This window comes from Mus caroli, unplaced genomic scaffold (genome assembly GCF_978045245.1).
Source record: "Mus caroli unplaced genomic scaffold, Mus_caroli_1 scaffold_2, whole genome shotgun sequence".
NCBI lineage: Eukaryota > Metazoa > Chordata > Mammalia > Rodentia > Muridae > Mus > Mus caroli.
In genome coordinates, this window is record NW_028227257.1 from 29707173 (window position 1) to 29732862 (window position 25690).

Genomic DNA, 25690 nt, shown 5'->3' on the forward strand with positions numbered 1-25690 from the left:
AGTTGGAAGAAAAAGGTGACAGACCAAACAAACAAACAAACAAACAAACAAAAAACAAAAAAACCTAAAAAACCAAACAAACCAAAAAACCAAAAAACCAAAACCAAAAACAAAAAACCTGTTACTTCTATTCAGCCCCAAGAGGGTCCTCTCCTGGTACCGCATGTTTTACATTGAAACCAGCACCACAAACGATGAGATGGTCTTCTTTTAACTGTTGTTAAATGTTCAAGTGTGGCATTTTGGGGGACGCTCCCGGACATTAAGTCCACTCTTGTTTCCCACAACCTGAGAATGGATCAGGAACCAGCCCTGAAACAATACAGCAAGTAACAGGGATCATCTTCCTTTGTGCCATAGCAGGCTGAGCTGATTCTGACAGCATGCACCATGGCCACCTGGTCCCCTCTTGGTCCCCTCTTGGCCAGGAGAGTCTGTGCAGAATTGCAGCAACCAGGTTGAATTACACCAAAAAAGAAGTCCTGCTGACAGCCTGCGGTGCGCTCTATAGAATCTGCTTTTAACAAACCTAAGTCCCGGGTTTCAAACATTTCGGGGCTATCAATTACAGTTACCCATGAAAATATCTGCGACATTTCGGCTGTCTTCCTTAGCTTATTTTCCCGTTTCCAAATAATGCAGGAGTCCTCCACCAGCTGGTGACTGGGTGAATCCCTGGGTGAAGCCCTTGGTCCCAGGCTACAGGCTGGTACTGTGGCCGCCTTGGTTGTTAGCTGCCAGGGACAAGAAGGTCAACCCCAGTTCTGAGCTGCGCGTTCCCCTTGCAAGCGCAAGAGACGCTGCAGGTTGTGCGAGGGCTCCCGGGCGAGGGCAGCTCATGCACAGGGGCTGATAGGGGCCCGAGAAATGGGTGTGCGGGAAGCTTTGTGTGTAGCAGTAGCCCTCGCGAATGAAGTCTGCGCACCGCCTCCTTGATGAGGTTTCCTGAGAGCACCAGCTGCTGCAGGAGCCAGTGCAGGTCTTGGACTGAGATCCAGGTCGCTGTTGCAGGCTGCGGGACGCGGCTGCGTTCAGGAGCCAACACCGCCGGCACAGGCCCGACAGTGGCCGCGGGGTGCTTAGTTTGCCATTCACCGTGGGTGCCTCAAGGTCCGTCTGCAGTGCTGGACCGGGAAAATCTCCGCCACGCAGTAGGGCGCCGCCCGGCCCCGCCCGCGCTTCCCCAGCTTGCAGGGCGACGCCCCCCGGGGCGCAGGGTCCATGGCCTCCGCTGATCCCTCAGGTCGCAGCAGCAGCCTTGCTGGAGTCCCTGTCTTGTCCACCCCTGGCAGCGCCCTCAGGACCCGCGGGGGCGCGGGCGGGGTACCCGGGCGGCACAGGGCGAGGCCGGGCCATGGTGCCCTGCTTCCAGCTGCAGTATCTCAGGTATTTTCTTTCATTGTTTTCTTTTTTTTTTTTTTTTTTTTGTGGTTAATTCAAGGTGCCCCTTCATAGAAAAGATTGACATGGAGCTGGATATAAAGTTCAAACTGGCCCCAAGCTTTTTTCTCTCTGTCAGTGACACACAAAAAAAGCCAGATTAGAGCAGAGTAAAAGTAGATAAAGGCGTTTCAGTCTTTTGTGTGAGACTTATCTTTTGGAGACACAACACAAAAGACTATTCGCCCCAGGTAGGGAGCACAGGACAAAACAAAGTACAGAAAGCAACAAATTCCACTTTGGTGAACAATAATAAGTTTTATTGGGGATACTTACAAAACTATGGGGGAAAGGTTCCCTATAGAAATAGAAATTATTAAAGACAGAGGTATCACCAAAGCTCACCAAAGCACAGGTGAGATCTCACAAGAGCTGGGAAGTGGCAGCACACGGCACAACATACAGACACCATAACAAGTTGGAGAGTGTTCTTTGAGGTAGCCCAGTTGGTTGGAGCATGTGCTCTGAAGGAAGTCAGTTGATCTGTACCTCTTCTAGTCAGTTCAGCTGCTTTCTGGGTCTGCAAAACAGCTGGTTTTGTCTGAGAGTCTTCTTTGAAGCTGTGCCTCACTGAGGAAACTCAGCAGCCATTATTGCTTAGTCTTGAGACTGGTGCCCCAGTGAATCTGGTCAGTTTCAGGGAATTTCTGAAGCTACCCAGAGTTGTTTGCTTTCTGGCTAAGGAGCTTCCTTCCCTATAGGGTTTAAGGGTTCAAGCCCCCAGGAGACTGCTAAATAGCACTCCACCCCTACCCTTCAGCTCTTACATTCTTTCCGCCACCTCTTCCTCAATGGTCCCTGAGCCTTGGAAGGGGTGGCATACATATCCACTATGGCTAAGAATTAACCCACTGTGTCACAGCAACAGTCACTTGATCTCAAGACCTTCACTGGTGGCTGAGTTGATACTGACAACTTGGGCAATCTATGGCATTAAAAACACACTTGTTTAGAAGGCAATATGACAGGAGCATCTAATCCATCTAATAAAAGAATAGAAGCTGTTCCCCACTGTGACTGAAAGACTCCAAAACTCCCAAAGGGAGGCACTTACTCAAGCCTCGGGTCAGCCGCGCACCCAAGAAGACACTGAGACCGAACTTAAGATATATAGAGAGTAAGATTTAATACTACAGCAATGACAAGAAAGAACATAAAAAGCACATATACCAGATATCTGGGGTCGAAACTCGCAGAGGAGATTCGGCAATTAGCCCAAACTTTTCACAAGCTTTTATAGGAAATAGCCAGGTAAAAAGTACAAGTTTTACGTCACCAAGGTGTTCTGCCAAGGGGCTTTACATAACCAAGGGGTCGTGTCCTATATTTTGGCAATGTACTCGATCTATTGGAACATTCTGGGACAGTACCAGGAGGCCCCTATCTCAAAAATGTTCTTGGCATAGTCTTCAGTTGGGAGGGGTAGGACTAGGTTTTTTCTAGGAGACCCCTTATCTAAAAAATGTTCCTGGAGCAGTTTCCAATTGGGAGGGGGTACCTTGGGGTAAAAAGTTCAGGAGTGCTCCGGGAACTATCTCTGGATGGGAGGGGTAAGAGAACTCTGAGCTGAAGAGTTCATGGAGAGTTCAGGTGTCCAGTAATTAACTCTTTCATTCCCCCCTTCTTTTAGGGACAAGCTCTAATCTTAGAGCTGGGTACCGGCTTCCTGAAAGACCCGATATTGTTGCCTTAATATCATAACCTGCACTGCATTTATTCTTTCTCTGACAAAAGCCACTAACTTATTAAGAATGCAGGGGCCGAGAGTGAGCAAAAGCATAAGTGTAATTAAGGGTCCTGCTATGGAGGAGAGGAGAGTGGTAAGCCAAGGGGACTTATTAAACCAGCTTTCGAACCATCCTTGTTGGCTTTCTCTCTCTCTCTTACGCATATCTAGGCGTTCTCTAAGTCTGGCCATAGAGTCTTTGATTACTCCTGAATGATCAACATAAAAACAACATTCTTCTTTTAGGGCAGCACAAAGTCCTCCTTCTTTAAGGAACAATAAGTCTAATCCCCTCCTATTTTGCAGCACTACTTCAGACAGGGAAGTTAAAGATTCTTCTAATTTAGTTATAGACTGTTCTATAGTTCTAATATCAATGTCCATAGCTGTACGTAATTCTTCATAGTATTGGGGGGTCTGAATTAAGGCAGCGGTCCCTGTACCTACTCCTGCTGCTACTCCCAATCCCAAAAGTACTGCCAGGGTTAAGGTAATGGGCTCTCTTCTCCAACGGACCCGATGATCAAACTTATCTAAAAAGGAGCTATCATCATGATACAGGAGTCTAGGAATAAGCTGAACTAAAATGCAGAAGTCTTTGGAACTATTAAAAACAGATAGAGATACACAAGGAGTGAGACCGGTATTGCAAGCCCATACTGTGTCTATGGGAGGCACCAGATACTGACCACTTTTGCTAGGCTGGATGTTCTGGGTCTGATTACAAAGGTGCCGTTTATCCTGAGGTGCCTGGCCTAAACAGAGTCCACTTCCTGAAACTGCTTCCAGAGTCAGCTTTCTGTTTTCTCCCCAAAGGCATTGAGAATGATCTGAAGTAGTATTATAAGTCCTGATCTGAGCAATTCCTTCATAATAAGGGGGCCTAGAGTCATAGCATAACCAACATGATTGAGTCATATTAGAATTAGTCCTATTCAACGCCAAAAAAGCTCCTTGAACTAGACTGACCAGACGGCTTTTTGTATCTAGGGGCGGTGGGGAAACTAAGGTCGATAGGGAAGGTCTCACTGTTAGCCTGATTGTAAAAATGAACCCAGGGTCTCTCGGTGGACTGGATACACGCCAACCCCACTTATTTCCTTTAAGCCAACTTAAACGATTTTGTTTTCCTTTTTCAGTGAATTTTATAAGTAGGGGGTTGCAGTATTTACCTTTGCATGGTCCTGGGGGGCTGTTTTCAGTAGCACACCCATAAGCTCCTATGGCGGCCTCATTTGGATGGAGGTTGCCATAGTTTGGATATTTATGGGGATCTCTTTCTCCTTGATATGGCTTATCATAACCACTACCTCGTTTTACCGTGATTAGATCCCAGTCAGAGGAAGGCTTCCAGTAGGCATCCCCTGTCGTTTCACATGTCCATTTGCCACAGAAGTAATCTGATGCCCCCCCACATTTTTGTTGAAGCTCTTTGTTTTGACCCTGACCAGGGCAAACATAAAACTGTGCAGCTCTAAGATTAGCCCGGTAGAACTGCCCTGAACACCCATACATGTTCCCTATTCCACCTGAAACACACCGCTGTTCAGGGGGTGGGTTACTAAGATCAGTATGGTCAGGGAGGTCCCAATTGGGAGATCCTGCTACTAACTTACAAATGTCAGGTGTGAGATCAGGCCACCAAGTCCAAGGGGGATGTGCTGCAGTGATTGCCCATACAATGTTTCCCTCCCCATTAAGCACTTCCCATGACTGTTGAATCGGGGCAAGAGGGTTGTCGTTCCCTAGGCTTAGGGTGGCCCCCACGACACAAACGAAGTTTAAGAGGATTGTCAGTAGTTGCCACCGTCCAGTTGTCTTCATGGTTGCCTCTACCCTGGCTAGGAGCCTTTTTGACGTGGGAGGCGTGGAGTTGTTAACAGTATCAGATATGGTCCTTTCCACCGAGGCTCAAGAGTGCCGGTACGATGTCATCTGACAAGGACCGAACTGCTGTAGTCCCAGGTGCATGAGCTTCTTTGATCTGGTCCCAGATCTGTGTTCTGACAACCTCCAAGGCCTTTAAATGGGTAAACAGAGCAGAGGGTGAGAAAGAGTCAACACAGGGATCCAATATCCTGCTAGACTCAGTCAAAGAAGTAAAACGTCCAGGTGTGTTTCGAACTCTGAGAAGCACAAAGGGAAGGAGGGTCACCCAGTCTTTACCGCCAGTCTCAATAACTAATTTAGTTAGGGTCTGGGCATGACGCAGGTGCACGTAGATCAGATCTCTGGCTGGAACTGGTGAGATGTCCTTGGGGTATCCAGCTCGTTCACTGTAACCAGTTGTGACCAGACTTTTTTCTGTATCACCTGCAAGCCCTTTTAACTTAGCATACAGAGCATTATTAACAACATAGGTTTAAACACATCATTTGAGACTATGATGGGCATAGGAGTTTCATAAAAGATCTTAAACAGAGTAAAACTGAATCAAGAGATAGGACATAGGGAAGGAACACCAAGTCCATGCCAGTCTCCACGATTAATTTTGTCAAGGTCTGTCTTAGAGTTTTAAACTAATTTTTATCTATCCTGAGCTCTGAGGTCTATGCACACAATGTAATTTTTATTTGACCTCTAAATGCTTGGCCACACCCTGACTTACCTGGGCAACTATTGCTTTTTGGCACTCTGAACCTTGGAAAAAATTTTCTTTAATAGTCTTCTTGATGACTATGTGAGCAGTCTCATTTATCTATATTGAGAACGTCTTTTTCTGCAGATGTCAACGGCTTTCTTTGTCTGCATATTGTTCCATACAGTGGCAAAAGCATACCCGCTGTCAGTGACATTTATAAAGCTTGTATCAAAACCACAAGTTTAGCTTTTTGGGCTGAAGTCTCTTTAGGGAGGCTGCTGGCCTATATCACCTGCTTTTTGTCCACTGCTGCACTGCTGTCCCCGCCTTCCGCTTACCTTTAACCATGAGGCTACTGCCATCCGTGTAGGGTAAAAGGCTTAGTCAGATCTGGCAAAGCCAGAGCGGGGGCTGCAAGCAAGGCTGCCTTTATGCTGTCAAAGGCTTTTTGGTGTTCTTCAGTCCAGGTGAATGGGACTTTTTCTTTAGTCCAGAATCTGCAAAAGCCCACCGTTCCCAGAAACTCACGTGGCGCGGGGTGGTGGGGGTTGGGATCAGCATCACAGCCTTTTCCTTGGCTTCGGTGAGCCACCGCTTTCCGTCGTCGGCACCTCGGTACGACATAGCTGAGCTTTCTTAGCCGATACCCGATATCCCAACTCACCCAGTTCATTCAGGAGCTTTTAGGAGGGCCAGAATTTTTTCTTTGTCTTTGATGTCTCTGCCTTCAGCCAACCGCAGGGCTTGGGTTAGCGCCAGGAGTTCAGCCTTCTGAGCCAAAGTTCCTTCGATGAGTGATGAGTAGGTCTTATTCTGTCAACAAAAAGCTCTAATAATGTGTCCATCAGCCAGGGAAACAATTGAATCATGTGTCTCTGACCAGAAGCCACTATATGCAGACAAGCAGGCCATCCCTCAGTCACCAGGTCTAATTTTTCAAGTGCCACTGGTCTTTTAGGGTCCCAATTTCTGAGTAAGAACCTCTTTAGCAATACTTTTGTTCTCAGTCACATCTAGGAGTCCCAAAGTTGGGGACAACATTAGGGCAGTCTCAATAGCATCTAAGGCCATCCAAGGTTGTTATTTCTTATGCGAAGGGCTGTTTATCTTTTTAATTCAGCAAAACCTGGAATCCACAGTCTGCAAAGGCCTGCAGTGTCCAGGAACCTTTTAAACTTGCTTTGCATTGGTTAGTGGAGGAATATGAAAACACAGTCTCTTTTAAGGACTCAGCTTCTGTGTTAGCACCCCTTCTGTTATTTCTTTATTTTTAGCCACGAACAGGTGAAGGGTTTTGTCTTGAGGGGGGGGGGGGCTCCTCTTCTTTTTGTTAGGACAGTCTCTCACCCAGTGTTCTTCTTTTTCAACAGCAAACACTCTGATCTTTAGCCAAAAGCTTTCTTTTTTTGTTGCCAGGTACTAAGTTTTCTAGTCTCCCTGACTTTTGTGACCAGCAATTCATTTCTCTTATCTTTTTTGAAAATTTTCTAACTCCTTATTTCTTACAGATCATCTCTAAGTGCTAGTATTATTAGCAAGTGTCACTGTGCTAAGTTCTAATCTTTGTCATTTATCTCTCTTTGCTCCTGTTTCTTAACTGCAATGGATCTAATTATTACATCTATATTCTGTCACTTAACTTTTTCATAGTTTACCTCTTTTTACTGTTAGGTCAGATTGTCGGGGCACTAGTCCCACAGAGACGAGACCCTCAACAGAGCCTGGCAGTCAGGTGCTCCTTACCTTGTATGTCTCCCTCACTGGAGCTTAAAACAGATTCACTGCCAGCAACTCAGGGCAGTGCCTGAGAAGAGAAAACACATGGGGCAGAGAAGGGAGTGCAGTTTTCACATCAGACCACTGATATTTCAAAATGAACACAATTTTTTCTGTTTACAAGAGACAGGATACAGGGGGCAGGAGAATGAACCTTTCTCCCACCCAAGAGGCAGGCAAAGGCTGAAAACAAATCCTTTGACGTGAAGAGCCCAGCGCCGAGTCTCCGCTGCGCGCCGGAATGCAGCGTAAACTCTTGGGAGTGGCAAACAAACACTGGCAGGGAGGGGGAACTTAACCACTTGTTACTCTCTGTACTGTCCTCCCGCATGGCCCGGAGGCGGCGGCGGGCCTGGCGGAGCGCAGACAGCAGCCTCTTCCTGCGAAACGGCCCCGCCGCCGGTCGGGGCGGCAGCGGCTGCGGTGGGGGCAGCTCGGGCGGCGGACACGAGGGAGGGAGTGTGGGCGGGCACCTGTGCGCAGACTCCGGGAGGAGCCAATGAGGGGCAATTTAACCACTTATTTTCCGGGATGGCTTGAGCCCCTGGAGGCGGCAGCGTCCGCCACTCCACACACAGGTATCCACGGAGCTCTCTTGGCCGGAGGCAACGGCGGCCTCCCGAGCTTTGGAAACGCAAGGCGCCTGCGCGGCAGGGCGGGGGAACTTCTCTGTGCACCCCACGGCGGGCGCGCAGACACAAGGGAGTGCGGGCAGATTCCAGGGGGAAGCCAAAGGAGGGACGGCGGCTGTAGTCGGCCCCTCCCCAGCTGTGGCAGGCTTCACGGCCACTCCGGGACCGGCAGGCGGCCGCACTCACCACCAGCATAACTGCGCCGCCAAAGCCGGCTCTGCATCTAGATTCTCTTTTGAACAACCTGGGGCTCCCCAGCCGAGTGCGGACCGTGCGCTGCCCCTGTCGGCCGGTGGCAGCCGATCTCGCCCCACGATGGCCCCGCAGCCAGGCTGGCCGGCGCTGCCTGCTCGCTGCGAGCCGCTGGCACTGCCTCGCCGAGAGCGCGGTGGGCAAGACCGGCCTGATGGTTCTTTTTTCTCTTTTTTTCCTTTTTAAAACCATTGCTGACAAATTCTGTCCTGACGTCAGTCCAAGTCTACAGTCGACAAAGGGTTAACACACACACACACACACACACAGTCTTGTCATGTGGCCACAAACAAGCACACTCGTCCACGCCTGGACTTACACAACCAGCCAAACACTTTCTGACGGGGTCGGATTCCACATCGACTCTTTTTCCTGATAGGGGTGGGATTCCACATCCACTCCCGCTCTGGCAGAGAGTACACTCTCTCTCTCCTTCACTCTGCCAGGCAACAGCCAGGTCTTTTTGACTGTTCTGTACCCTGGGCACTCCTTCCAGGGTCTCCCTTGGAACATCTTTTTGGGGTGCGGACCGTGAGGCCATAGACAGTCGTCCTCTCACAGCCACTGCCAGAATAAACCCACAATCTCAGAATACACAAATGCAGCAGTTCCACACCTACACACCCAGCAGATTGTCCCATTTCTAGAATAATAGCAGACACGAGAGCAGACACGAGACTTAGACAAAAGAAAAAACCAAAGCACGAGGTGGGACTCGAACCCACGATCTTGCAACCAGAAGCACGAGGTGGGACTCGAACCCACGATCTCGCACCCTGAAGCACGAGGTGGGACTCGAACCCACGATCTCGCAACCTGAAGCACGAGGTGGGACTCGAACCCACGATCTCGCACCCTGAAGCACGAGGTGGGACTCGAACCCACCCGGTCTCCAGAGGGGTCCACTAAGCGTCCTTAGTCCTCCCCTTGTCCTCCTGGGACGTCTCCCAGGGCGCACAGACGGTGGACACCTCCTGGACACGTCTGTCTTTTGTCCACACCCTACGCTCCTACCCGGAGCGCGGTCTCACTGTGCACATTGCACACTGAGCGTCTGCAAAACCGAAACAGCGATCGCTCATACAGAATGGCCTTCCTGGCCTTTCAGAAATTAACAGAACACAGACACCAGACCAAAGCAGAACAGTAAATCTTACTTCTGAGCGGGTCCAGGACTTCTGGGTAAACGCGCTGATTCCCGGCCAATGCACCAAATGAAAGACTCCAAAACTCCCAAAGGGAGGCACTTACTCAAGCCTCGGGTCAGCCGCGCACCCAAGAAGACACTGAGACCGAACTTAAGATATATAGAGAGTAAGATTTAATACTACAGCAATGACAAGAAAGAACATAAAAAGCACATATACCAGATATCTGGGGTCGAAACTCGCAGAGGAGATTCGGCAATTAGCCCAAACTTTTCACAAGCTTTTATAGGAAATAGCCAGGTAAAAAGTACAAGTTTTACGTCACCAAGGTGTTCTGCCAAGGGGCTTTACATAACCAAGGGGTCGTGTCCTATATTTTGGCAATGTACTCGATCTATTGGAACATTCTGGGACAGTACCAGGAGGCCCCTATCTCAAAAATGTTCTTGGCATAGTCTTCAGTTGGGAGGGGTAGGACTAGGTTTTTTCTAGGAGACCCCTTATCTAAAAAATGTTCCTGGAGCAGTTTCCAATTGGGAGGGGGTACCTTGGGGTAAAAAGTTCAGGAGTGCTCCGGGAACTATCTCTGGATGGGAGGGGTAAGAGAACTCTGAGCTGAAGAGTTCATGGAGAGTTCAGGTGTCCAGTAATTAACTCTTTCATGACCTCTGACCACCACATCCACGGGTTGTTGTCCAAATTTAACGTATCAGATATGAACCCCCTCTTATGGAAGGAGTCTTAATTTCAATTAGAAGGCATTTGGACTTACCCATGATAACCTAGCTGCTACAGTATGTGAAGAACCGTCTGTCTGGCATGTCACTAATTTAACTAGCAGGGTTCGTTGGTAAGCAGAAATGTTGGTGACAGATCTCTACCAGAAACCTGCATGGCATCCTCTGGCATTATGACTGCCTGCCAGCAGGGTGGGAGTTTCCAGGTCAGCCCCAGCTGCACTTCACTATATCTTTTGTTTGTTTGTTTGTTTTTTGTTTTTTTGGTGTTTTTTTTTTTTTTTTTTGAGACAGGGTTTCTCTGTATAGCCCTGGCCTCGAACTCAGAAATCCACCTGCCTCTGCCTCCCAAGTGCTGAGATTAAAGGCGTGCGCTGTCTTGGAACTCACTCTGTAGACCAGGCTGGCCTTGAACTCAGAAATCTGCCTGCCTCTGCCTCCCAAGTGCTGGGATTAAAGGCGTGCACCACCGCTGCCTGGCTGAAGTAATCTTGAGAACTCACACAAATATGACCATGTAATGGATGAATATTTGATAATGAAGAAGAAATCGTGGTTTAATTTTGACCACATAAGTATGTCTTTTTATACTTGTGTTGGAGAGCTGAGATTGGAGCTTCATGCTTACCTTGAAGGTACTTTACTCATTGATTCATATCCTTATCTATGTATTGAACATTGGGCTTTCTTTATTTATTAAGAAAATTCTATTTTAATTAGTTTCTTATCGTCTATTTATCCATCCTTGTGTCTGACATCATACCAGCTTCTTGGAGTGTGTGTGGATGTCATCCTTCCCTCCCTACTTCAAGGAGCAGCCCGAGGATCACAGGATCACAGGATTAAGCCTTGGGGAAAATTCATGGTGATTGCATCTGGTCATGGGTTTCCTTTCTGAGGATGCAGGTTTTGGTTTTCTTATTAGAGGTATTTTGGTTTTTGTTTATCTGCTTAAGTGTTTTCTGTTAGTTTGGTTTCATTTCAGAAAGTCCAGTGTGCCTAGAAATTCATTAAGATTAAGGAGCAGCACACTTGAGACCTGGCAGAGATTCTGTTTTTAGCTATGACTAAACCAAATGACCTTAGGAGACTTCTAAAACACATAGCTTCAAAAGAAGGAGGTGGGGAGTGGGGCAAGGAAAGGATAAAAAAAATACCCTCATTTGAGAAAGAGCTAATGTACCTATTGTAAGGTTGAGGGCCACTGGGCCAGGGAATGGCCTAAGAGGAAAAAGGCTGTCCAAACAAATCATGTTCTTAGAAGATGAAGATTGTGGTAATAGGGTTTGGATCCCCTTCTTTAACCCAGAGTAAGTAACCCTAAAAACAAAAGGGAAACTCACCAGCATTTTTATTGATAATTAATAAAGTTCAACATTCTGTCTTGCTAAAACCTGAAGTCTCTTTATCAGTTTATAAATGACTTCCCAGTGGCAAGAGAAATAAAACAAAAATCCTGGACCTCTTAGAGACCCTGAGAAATTCAGACTATTGAGCCTCCACTAAGGCCTTACTCTGCCAACTACAGGTGATCTCCCTAGACCCAGGAGATGCATACTCAGACTCGGGCCCTGGCATTAGCCAACGGTCAGTATGCCACCAATTGCCAGAAGCTTCCTCCCACTCCCATTTACATATCAGTGCATCAAGGACCTTGTGGTTTAAGATGATGGATGCCAGAATGACTCATTACCAGCCTCTCAAAAGCCCCCAGGATAACTTTTCAGCTGCTCTGTTGCCTGACTCTGACCTCAATCTATAGGCCTCTGCATGACTGCTGAGACATTTTGGCCCACATCCAAGAGACCCAAATACCCCCTTGATGGATGCAGAGGTAGTGTGGTTCACCTATGGCACCAGCCTCATTCAGGATGGACAAAGGTATGCTCAGACAGTGGTGGTCTCAAATACCGAGATCATATGGGAGGAGCCAGTCCTGGCAGGAATGTCAGCCCAGAAAGTCAAACTGGCAGCTCTGACCAAGGAGTTAGTGCTGAGAAAAGACAAGAGACATAGATAGCTAGTATGTTTTTGCCATCACTCATATCCATGAGGCTATTTATAGGGAGAGAAGCCTTCTGACAGCAGAAGGACTAACTCCATTCCAGAGGGCAACAATACATCCCATTGGGTGACCATAGAAATTGTGCCCCTCATGTCCTTGATTGCCCTACAGCAAGGGAGATCCCACACTCTCTGACTACACAGAAGATGTGATCTGTGCCAATAACCTGCTCCTGTTTGAGTGTCATGAGATGACAGAGGACAGCCGACTACAAACTAATTGTACCAGAGAAAATGAGTTTATGCATACTAAAAACTGGTCAATCGTTCTTCACACATGGCAGCCTGGAGAATGCAGGACTTAGTCTACCAGTCCCACATCAGAATTAGAGATGATAATTTGAAAAAAGCTGAAATTATTAAAAAGTATAAGCACTGTCAATTGACCAATGCAGTTGCCATTAGGAATCCCAGAACTCAATACTGGAGCACTAAGCCAGGAGTCTATTAGGAAACTAACTTCACATAGGTAAAACCAGAAAAATTCAGATACACATATTTGCAGGTATTTATAAATACCTTTTCAGGATGGACTGAGAGTTTCCTACATAAACTTGAAACTGTGCATATGATAAAAAAAAAAACAAAACTAAAAAATTCTTGCAAGGTATGGTTTTCTAAGTTTATAGGGTTGACAATAGACCTACATTTGTGTCCCAGGTAAGTTAGAGATTAGCTAATATTCCGGGGATTAATTGGAATCTTCTTAAAGGCTTCAGAGTTCAGGGAAGGTGGAGAAGATAAATAAAACCCTAAAAAGAGACATTAACTAAATTAACCTTGGAGACTGAATGTTACTGGTTGACTCTTTTCCCCTTCATCCTATATAGAGTACATAACTCCCCATACCAGATAGAACTCATCCCTCTTAAAGTTATGTTTGACTCACCTATTGACAGAAGTTATTACAGAAACAGACAATCTAATTATTATATGAATTTGAGATGTTCAATTTGTACACATTTGGTTTAAACTTTGAGCTTTCCATAAAACAGGTTGACCTTCAGAGATCCACGAACTCTATCCTAGAGATTAGGCCCCAATCAAGAGACAATGCCAGGGATCACTAGAGCCTTACTGAAAGGGTCCTTGTGCTACAGAGTTACAGTGTGGATGCACTGTATGATCATTTGCAGTTGAAGAACACCCTGGCCAGCAGGAGGAGAATTCAGGCTCAGAACTCCCTTCTGTGTCCCACTGATGGGTCCTACCCATGCTACAGGGACACCACAAAGACATAGCCCTGTTACTTTTTTCATAAAGCTTCAGGAAGTCCCATGATTGGGTTTTCTAGTCATAAATGAATGGGGCGATGAGAAGCCCTATCTTTTAAATTCAGACTCCGTTTTAGAGAAACTTACTTAAGTGTGAACTCAGGTAAACTCCCAGCAAAACCTGACTTTAGCTCCAGTCTCTAGGCTAACAACAAGATTTGCATCTCCAGGTTACACCCCCCAAAAGACCAGTGTCTCTTAGGTTATTTCCCTAACAAAACAGCACCTGCAGGTTATAAGCCCTCCCTTTGCCTAATGATCACAGTTGCAGAGGAAAGCAGAAATTAAGTTTATGATATGACTCCCAGCACCAGCCAATTATGTTAAAGGCCAAGGTAGCTCTCCAACTAGATGTCTGCAAACTCACCCCCTGCTTTCTGCTTACTATAAAGCCTTACTCCAATGGGTATTTGGGTTCCTGTCTCTACTCAAAACCTTCCTGAGTGTCAGTGGTGAGCTGAGGGGCCAGAGAATAAAGTCCCTGCTGTGAGTTGCATCAAATCGGCTCCTGTCTGTTTTATTTGGGGCGGGAGGGGGTGTGTGATTACTAACAATTCCCTGGCACTACAGTTCCTTTAGGCATCACTGATGGTTAATGTCAGGATTTACAAATATAATCATTCCTAGAACCGATTTATTCCAGAAAGGTATCAATTATCTACATCTTTATTTCATAACTGATCACTTCTACCAACAGAAGCAAATTGTGAAAATGTCAATGGGGCTCAAGGCCAGTTCCTTTGAAGAAAACATCTCGCAAAAAATTCTGTCATGAGCTCCTTGTTTCAGGGATCTTTAGCATTCCAATTTAGGATTGAGACCTTGGTGGCCATCCAAATCCTGAGAGGAGGAAAGTGTACAGGCTCCATGATTAGCTCTGATACTGAGCTCTTCAAATCATTGCATCATTCTCACATAATAGTAAGTATAATAATAATAATTTAATAATAATAAATAATTGCTGCCTGCCATGGAGACCTGGATGAAATCTTACCTGGTTATGGAACATGAAGCAAAGTTAACCCTTCTGAAGAGTGAAACCTAAATGTGGGTATCTGGAGAAGGAGGGGGAGGCTGCCCATACTCTAAGTAGGGAAATGACAATGGCTATCTAACCTTCACATATCCAACATATTTCCAAGCTGCGTTATTAAGCATGAAAACATCTCAGTAGCTTAGAACGGGCACATGAAACTCAGTGACTTAGGTGTGGGGAAAAGACTCACCTCTGGGTAAAAAATCAAGAGATTTTATGGAACCTCTGAATACTGTTCACCTGGGGTGTTTAAGAACACAGGGGCTTCCCTCTGACAGCCCAGGACTTGTTTTGATCCTCCACTTTTTAGAACTGGACACCTTGCATTTCATAAAGGCAGAAAATTCCAAGATAAAAAGCCAGATTTTAATGGAAGCAACTTGTATGCCAGATCACCTCTACAAAGACATAAAATGCCTACTGAATCAGTAACTGAAGATGAAATCATATAAAGTCATATAATCTAAGTACTTATGATACAGCCACAGCTTAGAGACGATGAAGACAAAAGGATTTCCTCAGAAGAAATCCAAAGAGAACCCTGACCCCAACCAAGCATTAGAAAGTGTTTTAGTGGCTTACTAAACCCAGGACCTCAGAGATGCTTTATAGCAACAAAAATATGACCCTATACTAGCAAACAATTAATTGAAAAGTAGAAGTTCACCTGGCAGTGGAAATGTGACTACAAGAAAGGGCAGAGTTGTCCTCTGTGGGGAAACAGTGTCTTTTCCTTCAAGCTGTTTTTTTTACCTACTCTACCAGAGCTGCCTTGAGATGAGAGGAAATGGTTTGAGGAAACATTGTGCCTTCTAATTTTCCTTCCCTTTTATATATATATGGCAAAAGCTTTCCATAGGATGGACATTATCCTCACCTGAGGTATGGGAGATCCTGAAAGAACAGTAGCAACAGCTCCAAAAATTCACTGATACTGAACATGTATTCAGAGTGTTCATCTTCACAAACACCAAATATGAAAAAAATCCCCGAGATGTGAGCACCCATGGCTCGGAACCTAGACACAAGCACATTTCCCTTTGTACAAGGAGCACTTCCTTCTTTAGGGACGTGGCCAAGAGTAAGAGCACAAGCATAAAAACCTCCAAGGTTAGCAGCCCATTCACCAAGAAACACACCCTCTGGAGCATTTCCAGGGCTAGAATCAAGGACTGTATTAGAGCAAATATTGTGTCCCTCAAATGCTGTGTAGCACACATATGGAAACTTGGAGTGGTTCTCTATAATAACTGGGTACCTTCCATTCAGAGTGACAGAGAATTCAAAGAATAAATGTTAGATTTCACTCTGAAATCTATTTCCCACACATCACCTATCATCACATCACCAAATAGAGATTGATGATGTACTTAATCAATTCATGACGGTGGATGTCAAAATAGCACCATAATAATGGAAGTCCCCGGCACACCTGTGGATGCACCAAGCTGAACACAATGAAAAAGGATCCTCAGAGGAAATCCAGAGGGAACCAGATCCAAATCTGAATTATAAATCATTTACATGGAGTGAGTTTGAGATACAGGGTATGAAATATACTGTGAAACAATAAAAATACATGGTAATATATTTAATGATAAATAAAAATTGCACCTGCCATTGAAAATTTGAACACAATAGAGGAAGGGAGGGAACAAAAACCCCTGTAAAACCTCTCAAACTTCCTGTGCTTGTAAAGAGGGGAACCAGTGTTCCTGCACTTACCATAGTATCCAGGGACACTCTGAGCAGTTAGGAGACCAGAAAAGGGCCTGTGTGTGCCTCTTCCCCTGTCTAAACGGAAGAGGAGCTTCTCAGAAAACATTTGGCCCCATCATGGACATATGACTCATCTCAAAAATAGGACTTGCAGAGAGACTGAGTGGAGCATAAGCTTAGAGGAATTTTTATCAATAAGCAGATAGTCACAAACTTCAAACTTTGCTATTTCTACTGACAGCACAAAGAACCCAAGCACAAGCATGGTCTTCTCTATGTATTGAGGCACATTTCTTTTTTTTTAAAAAAAAATTTTATTATGTATTTTCCTCGTTTACATTTCCAATGCTATCCCAAAAGTCCCCCAAACCCACACCCCCACTCCCCTACCCACCCACTCCCCCTTTTTGGCCCTGGCGTTCCCCTGTACTGGGGCATATAAAGTTTGCAAGTCCAATGGGCCTCTCTTTCCAGTGATGGCCGACTAGGCCATCTTTTGATACATATGCAGCTAGAGTCAAGAGCTCTGGGGTACTGGTTAGTTCATATTGTTATTCCACCTATAGGGTTGCAGATCCCTTTAGCTCCTTGGGTACTTTCTCTAGCTCCTCCATTGGGGGCCCTGTGATCCATCCAATAGCTGACTATGAGCACATCCACTTCTGTGTTTGCTAGGCCCCGGCATAGTCTCACAAGAGACAGCTATATCTAGGTCCTTTCAGCAAAATCTTGCTAGTGTGTGCAATCATGCCAGCGTTTGGAAGCTGATTATGGGATGGATCCCTGGATGTTGCAATCACTAGATGGTCCATCCTTTCATCACAGCTCCAAATTTTGTCTCTGTAACTCCTTCCATGGGTGTTTTGTTCTCATTTCTAAGAATGGGCAATGTGTCCACACTTTGGTCTTTGTTCTTCTTGAGTTTCATGCGTTTAGCAAATTGTATCTTATATCCTAAGTTATAAGTATCCTAAGTTTCTGGGCAAATATCCACTTATCAGTGAGTACATATTGTGTGAGTTCCTTTGTGATTAGGTTACCTCACTCAGGATGATGCCCTCCAGGTCCATCCATTTGTCTAGGCTGAGAGTCCAGAGTACAAGCATAGAATCCACAGAAGACAGCAGCCCATCCTGAAGAGAAAGAGGTGCTCAGGAGCACCAGTAGCTCCAGTGCAAAGGTGTGAATCAGGCAGAATACTTTACCCCACTGGTACTCAGTATCATACAATCTGAAGGACTTCTCAATGATATCTGCAGCCTTGGAGTGGTCCTCTACTTTTCAGTACGAGGTTTCTTAATTAAGGGAGACAGTTCAAATAAGAACATAGAATTTATTCTTTGTATGGTGACCTGATTATCTCTTCTAAGAGTTTGAAGAATCATGTGTTCAAATACTAAAAGTGGGTACAAGAGAGGCCAACAATCATCACTGCATGGCACACCTGTGGATTCTCCCTGATGTAGACTCTTCAAAGGCCTCTTCACAAGAAATCCAGAGGGACCCTACCCAAAGGTAGCATTGGAAATGTTTTAATGGGGTAGGTAATGCAGGATTCAAACATATTGTAAAATGCAAAAGCCACAACCATGTAATGGCAACTTAACATAATTCTGACAATGAAATCCTCTTGATAGAGAAAATTTGAGCACAACAAAGGGCAGAGTGGTACAATGTCATATTCACAACCTCACCACTTTCATCTACTTCTAAGGAGGAGAACCAGATCTCCTTCCCTTCAACCTTCCTGTTGCCCACTCTACCTGAGCTGCCTTGGCATGGGAGAAAAAGGCTGTATGAGGCACAGAGTTCTTCCATCCTGTTTTCTCTGAACAAATCAAAGGGCAGATTCTATGCTTAAACTTCTATCCCAGATCACCTCTCCTCAGGTCTTACATATATAACCATTTAATGACAGTGGATGCCAAAGTGATGCCCAAAGTCAATCAAGTAACACATGTGGCTGAGCCTTAATTAGAGACATCAAGAATTTTGTCAGACGAATTCCCCAGGAAACATCATTATCCTTTATTGAAAATGTTTTGAAGGTGTTATAGAATACAGGCTATCAAAACATGCTTTAAAGTAACAAATTTACAACCATAACTGTCAACATACTCATGAGTAACAAGTCCATATGGCAGTGCAAATTTGGCTCCTGGATTGGGCAGGTACAATGTACTATACAGGGAACTCCCAATATTTCTAGGTCTCTAAAGAGGGGAACCAGAACCACTGTCCTTCCCATCTTATATTTTGAATAGGAGCTTCCAATATAAAACACCCCCCCCCCAGCAGCAGTGTGGACATAGTCTAAACCTCAGGAGCCTAACTTGCAGGGAGACTGAGACCATCATGGATTCCAAGGATTTATTGTCACCATGCACATCTTCACAAACTTCAAGTAGGAACAAACCCAAGATGCTATCACTGATAGAACCTAGAACCAAGAAACAAGCTGATCCTTGAATGCATGGTATCTTTTCCAGTAAGCAAGGATTTTTCCTGATCAGCATGGAAGCCTGATCAGCCCAACCTCCTGGGAATCAGACTCAGGAGCATCTGTGATGGCAGTGCCAGGGTATGTCTTACAGTGAGTTTTGGGCCCTGGGGCTTTAGTAGCACATAGCATGAAAGGCTTTCCATTGACATGCAGAGCCTTGAAAGGTCCTCTAGGTATCAGTGATGAGGCACATTCCATTCAGAATGTCAGAAAATCCAAATATCAAGTGGCAGAATTTATCCTGTATCTTGTCTCCTTGATCACCTTTCCACAAAGATAAAAATTCTATTTAATCAATTCCTGAATTTGTATGACACAAAGAGGCCCACAGACATTCAGGTCTTGGCATACCTAGGGCTAGGCCATGAAGAAGACACATCACCAATGTCCTTGCCAGGAATATCAGGGGAATGAAAGCCCAACATCTCATTAAAAATATTTTTGATGAAATACCAAAAACAGAAATTAATGAAATGGCAACATACTTGATCATCAATGAAAAAGTCAACCAGCACCAGTGAAAATTAGACCATATTATAGGGCAAAGTGGAAAAAATAACTTCTGAACTGACTCCCAAATTGCCCCAATATGAAACCTATGTCACAGCATGGACACATGTTTCATTTCAGGAACACAACTTGCAGAAAGACAGACTGTAATGGATTACAAAGATTGATTATCAACAAGCACATCTTCCCAAAATTCAAAGGTGAACAAATCCAAGCTGTGAACCCGAAAAATTCCCAGAACCTAGACACAAACACATTATCCTAAAATATTTGGACTGTATTTTTGCAACAAAGATTTCCAGGGTTGAAAGCATAAGTATCATAGGCAATAATCCATCTTCCAGAGAATCAGACCCTCAGCAGTTCCTATGTCCACAGGGTCATGGAGAATGCCTCAGAATGAATAGTGTACTGCAGAGGGGTTCAGTGGCAGAAAGCACGAAAGGCTTTCCAGTGACATCCTGATCCTTTGTGTGTACCTGCATTTTAATTACTAAACTATTCCCATTCAAAGTGATGGAGCATTCAACAATTAAATGGCTACTTTTGTCCAGAAATGTATTTATCCCCCATCACCTCTGTCAAAAGCTGAGAGTTCTATCTAACTAGTGAGATATGGGAATTAGATGCCACAAAGAGGTCAAACATAGAAATAATGGCACACCAATGGCTGTGCCATAATGAAGAGACATCAATCAGGGGTTCAGAAAAAGTCTCAAGAGAATGAGACAACTCTTTCAGAAATATTGTTTTAATGGGGTACCGAATTCTGGAGATTATTCAATCTTGAGAACACACAAAGATAGGATCATGTAATAAATAAATATTTGATAATAAAAAAACCCATTGTGGCTAAATTTTAACCTCAATGGTCTACCTGATAGGCAGTGTGCACAACCATCACATCCGGCTTTTATACTTGTGCTGGAGAGCTGAAGCCATGGATTGAGGATTGGACGTTCCCATCTATATTCTTTAAGACATTTCTGTTATAATTTTGCTGCCTATTTTGTCTTTGTCCATCTTTGAAGTTGTCATAATAATGGCTTCTTGGGGGACGTGTAGGTGCCATCATTCCTTTGTATTATAAGGAGCAGCCTGAGCAGCAGATATCAGCATTGGGGAGAATTCATGGTGATTGCATCCAGTCTTGGGTTTCCTTTCTGAAGATACAGGTTTTGAATTTACTATTCAGGGTATTCTGGCTTGTACTTATCTGTGTAAGCATTTTCTATTATCTTGTTTCAATTTCAGTAGGTCCAATGTGCCTAGAAATGTGTTTAGATTTCTCAAACTTAGAGGACTCTCATTTATAAAATCTTTGCCCATGGATTTCCTGGATTCAAGTGACACTGATGCAATATCATAGTTTCAGTGAAATCAATGTCTATCCTAGTTGAGGGACACCTTTGCTAACAGTGTCAAGTTTTTGTGCTGTGAGTCTTTGACCTGACTTTTCATTTTTATTTCCCTTTCTTGATTTTCTGTTACAATTCTTATTCATTCTTACCACCCATCTTGTTTGTCTTTGATTTGTCCTTATATTCCTATGCTCTTTAGTTGTACTGTGATCGGTTCTTCAGGTATGTCTGATTTTTAATGTTAGTTTTTATACCTATAAACATTCCAAGAAGTGACCTATTCTGGGTAGATATCGACTTCCTAACATCACTATTTGCTGTTGCTACTGATTATGTCTTTGAACAAAAGCAAATTATGATGTTGACAAGGGAACTTCAGGCCAGTTCCTCTAAAAAGAACATTAACAAATTGTTACTATCTCTTGGGTTCATTGTATTTCCAACCTATCACTATCTACCTGGTGACCATCAAAATTCTGAGACATGACAATTGTGAAGGCGCCTGATTAGCTCTCAGTCTGGGCTCCTGAAAGCGTTGCATCCTCACACCACACAACTGCCGCAGGCTGTGGAAATGAGAATAAAATACTACCTGGTTATGAAACGTGGAACACAGGGAACCTTGCTGAAACTGGAAGCTACAGGAGCTATCTAGAGGAGGAGGAGGAAAAGGACCATCCTCTCTTTAGAGAACTTACCTTTGCATAGTTACAATATTGCCCAGTGATATCCTAGGCATGAAAACATCTCAGTAGATTATAAAGGATTCATTACACTCAGTGATTTGGTTTTAGGGGAAAAAAAAGACTCCCCTCTGGAAGTAAAAGGGTCACAAACATTATGGTATCAATGGATACCATTCTCCCAAGGTGTTCTGGCACACAGAGTATGAAGGGCTTCCCTTGACATGCTGGACCCTGTATTGATACTATGCTATTTAGTAATAGGACATCTCGCATGTCAGAGAGAGAATTAAAAAATAAAAAGTCCAGAGTTACTGAATGCAAACTTCTATGCCTGATCACCTCTCCCAAGAGCTTAAAAAATCTACTAAATCAATAACTGAAGATAAAATCACACACAGTCTTGTGATTCTGGCAGTTATGGTACTCCCACGGCTGTCCCATGAAGAAGACACCACAAGGAAAAAATTCAAAGGGAACCCAGACACCTACCTAAAATTAGAAAAAAATTTGATGGGTTCCTGAATAAAAGAAATCAGACATGCTTTAAAGCAACCAAAGTCCAACCATGTTATAGAAAATAATTCACTATGAAGGATTTCACCAGGCAGTGTCAATATGACCACAGTAGACAGTACAATTGTACAGTGACCTCGACACAATGTCCCAATTTCCCACAACATCTGAGGAGGGTGCTTGTGCCCCTCCCCTTCATAGTTTCACTCCATCCACTTTTGTCACACTACCAGGAGATGAAAGGAAAAGACAGAAGGTCAGAGTATGCCTTCCAATGTATCTTCCCTGAAGGAGAACTTCACAAACCAAAGCTCCTCCACAGCATGCACATTATCCTCACCTCAGGGATAGGAATTCCTGAGAGACTGAGAAGATCATCAGCTTCAAGAATTCACTGTTGTTAACCATGCTTTCAGAGTTTTCCTCTTCACAGTCTTCAACTATGCAAAAACCCAGTATGTGACCACTCACAGCTCTCAGAACTTAGCTAAAAAGCACAGCCTCCTTCACAGAAGTATTGGTTTCTTTTCCAGCGAAGATGCCCACAGGACAAACACAAGCATAAACCCCTCAGAAGTGAGAAGCCCATCCTCCAATGGAGCAATTCCTAGGTTAGAACCAGGGTTTGTATTAAACTGAATCTTGTTTCCCAGAATACTGAGAATAGAACACACTGGAGCTCTATGAATATCACATTCATAGAGACTGAACATAATGACTAAACTGTAGATACCTTCATGAAACTTATACTCAACATCATCGATCCCCAGAGTTTGAAGATCTACATAATCTATACATGACAGAGCAACAGGTTCACAATACTGGAAGTTCTGGCACACCTGTAACTACATCAAGCTAAAGAAATATGATGAGGGTACATGGAGGAAATCTGGAAGGAATGAGACTCAAACCTGGAATTATGTTTTAAATGGAGTATGAAACACAGAGTCTTGAATATGCTTTAAAGCAACAATAATACATGGTACCACATTTAATCATATATAAGGGTTTAATTTGCCAATGAATACTTGAACACAATAGAAGCAGAGAACAAAGACCTAAGTAGGACCTCAAAAACTCCCTCTACTTCTAAAGAGGAGAACCAGTGTTTCTACACTTTCTACTGCTCCTACTCTGTTGATTCTAAAGAGGATATTTCCAGACAGAGCTTGCCCCTGTAACTTAAGCCTTGTCTCAAAACAGGACTCACAGAGAGTCTAGGAGGATTATTACCTCTGAGGAATTATTAACAAGAAGCACATATTTACCAACTTCAAAATATGCTGTGACCACTGACAGCAGAAAGAACCTTGCCCCAAACACAGGCTTCTGTATGCATTGAGGCAGTTTTCTAGTGAAGCTGTCCAGAGAAAGAGCATAATCACAGAATCCAGAGACAGCAACCAATCCTCCAGAGAAATAGATGCTCAGGAGCACCTGTGATGGCTGTGCAAGGATGTGAGTCAGGGGAAATAGTGTGGTGCTCAGATGGTCAGGAGTATAATCTGAAGAGCTTCCCACTGATACCTTGGGTCATACAGTGCTCCTCAGCTTTTTAGTGATGAGCAATTTACAATAAGAGACAGAAAATCCAGATAACAGCTCTTATCCATTAAGAAAATTTATTGCTTTTTTAAAAAAATACTCCCCCAATAAACTTTCCGACGAACTTGAAGATTCACTTAATCAAATACTAACAGTGAGGTCACAAAAGAGCAACAATCATCACATCACAACACAACACAACACACCTTTAGATGCCCCATTATGTAAAATCATCAAAGATTTGTTTTTTCAGAAAAAAAAAATAGGGACCTTGTCCAAAGGTAGCATTAGAATTTTTCTTAATGGGGTAGGAAATACAAAAATATTTAAGGCCTTTTAGAGCAACAATGCCATGTAATGACAACCTATTTAATCTTGAAAGTGAAGTTCTCATTGGTAGCACAAATTTGACCACAGTCAAGTTCAGGGCAGTACAATGAAACATTCAAAGACTCTCCAATCTCCTCTGCTTCTAAACAGCAGAACTAGATCACATGTACAGGTTGAGCCTTTGAGTGGCCCCCTAAGTTTTAGTGAGCAGTCACACCCCAGTCACAAAGATAGAATATAAGGTTCCAACATTCAGACTTTTTCCTGAACCATGTGTCCTGGATCGTTTCCCCCAAAACTTACACAAATTTAATCAAATACTGATATCTGGATGCCACAAAGTGTCCCCAGTCATGGGGTTTTTGGACACCTTTGCCTGTGCTTTGATGTACATTCATCAAAGATTTCCTCAGTCAAAATCCTAAGGGAACCAGATCTCAATCTAGCATTCAAAATGTTTTTGATGGGATAAAGAAAAAAGTAATTCAAAGATACTTAAACCAAAAAAATACAACTATGCAATGACAACATAATTAATTATAAATAAGAAGTCTACATGGCAGTGCAAAGGTAATTAAAATAGAGGGCAGGGTTGTATGATAACCCCTGCACAACCTCCCAACATTCCTCTGCATTAAAAGGAGGAACCAGTGCCCCTCCCTTCACACCTTCACTTTGACCAGCTACCTGATCTGTCTGGAGAGAAAAGACTGAAGAAAATGTAGTGTGCCTCCTATCCTTTATTTCTGCTTCTGTTTGGTGGTGAGCAACTTTAAGAACTCAATTGCAGGGTCTTCTTCACCATCACTTGTGACAGAGTCCTGTGATGGATCAGTTGCATCAAGTTTCTTCCCAGTACATTTTGTTTCAGTGCAAACCCACTGTTTCTCATCTTCGCTATTAGCTTGGAGGGGTTCATTAACAGAACTGAACCACCAGTAGGAACTGAACTTGCGTTGATCCCAGAAAGACAAAACAAAGGGCACTCTTGATCTGTGTTCACATGGCCCCACTTGTGACATTCAATACACCTTACATTTCAAACCTGAATACCAGGCTGATCTCTGATGTTCATGTTATCTTTGGATGCCTTTCTGCCATTCGAACTTGTACTCTGTCTCTCCTTCTGTTTCTTCTTCCTCTTTGTTTTCTCTTTTAACTCCTGGTGGGGCCTCATACATGAAATTCAGGCCATTCTTCACATGCTCTTCTCCCATAAGCAATCTATTATGATATGACCCTTGTTCTTTAAGGTAACTGTTGCATTAATTCTTCTTGTTTCTTTTTATCATATGATATTTTCTGTTCTGCCATCTATACCTTCTTGATGTTGGATTTGGTTGCAGGATGAAAGTCCTTTTTACATGTGAAATTGGAGAATGACTTCCCCATCTTAGAGTCTGAGATGGAGAAGTTAACTGCTAGGTCTGCTAGGAACGTAAACTGAATACTGTATTCTTAACATAAATATTTACTAAGACACACATATAGGGGTTGGTGATAATGTATTAGGAAGATTCATTGATAAGCCCCAGGTAGAAAACCCATCCCATACTTACTCCTAATAGGAGTCCTGAAATATTTGAACTAGAAGTAGAAAGCAGAGAGTGGTATTCTGAGAGTTCTGAAGTATGGAGGAAAACATTAGTGAAGGAAAGAGTGAAACACTCAGGAGGAATCAGACAGAGGGCCAAACCCAGCACAGGCAGAGCCTAAGTCTTGCATATTTCTAATAGGAGACCCTTCCATGTGTCTGTGTCAAGTGTTGTTGGAGGTGCTGTGGTTCCTGGAGCTGATAGCACAGAGTGGAGAGCAACTCACTGAGGATGCACAGAGTGACAGGAGAGGAGAGAGGGG

General features: G+C 44.0%; 2 pseudogenes; both read right to left on the reverse strand.

Annotated features, from left to right (window-relative positions):
* Positions 1-78: 78 nt before the first annotated feature.
* On the reverse strand, positions 79-15674 carry LOC110307024 (proto-oncogene FRAT1-like; annotated as a pseudogene).
* An 8899-nt stretch (positions 15675-24573) lies between these two features.
* LOC110308712 (corepressor of RBPJ and splicing regulator pseudogene) lies at positions 24574-25225 on the reverse strand (annotated as a pseudogene).
* Between the last annotated feature and the right edge of the window lie 465 nt (positions 25226-25690).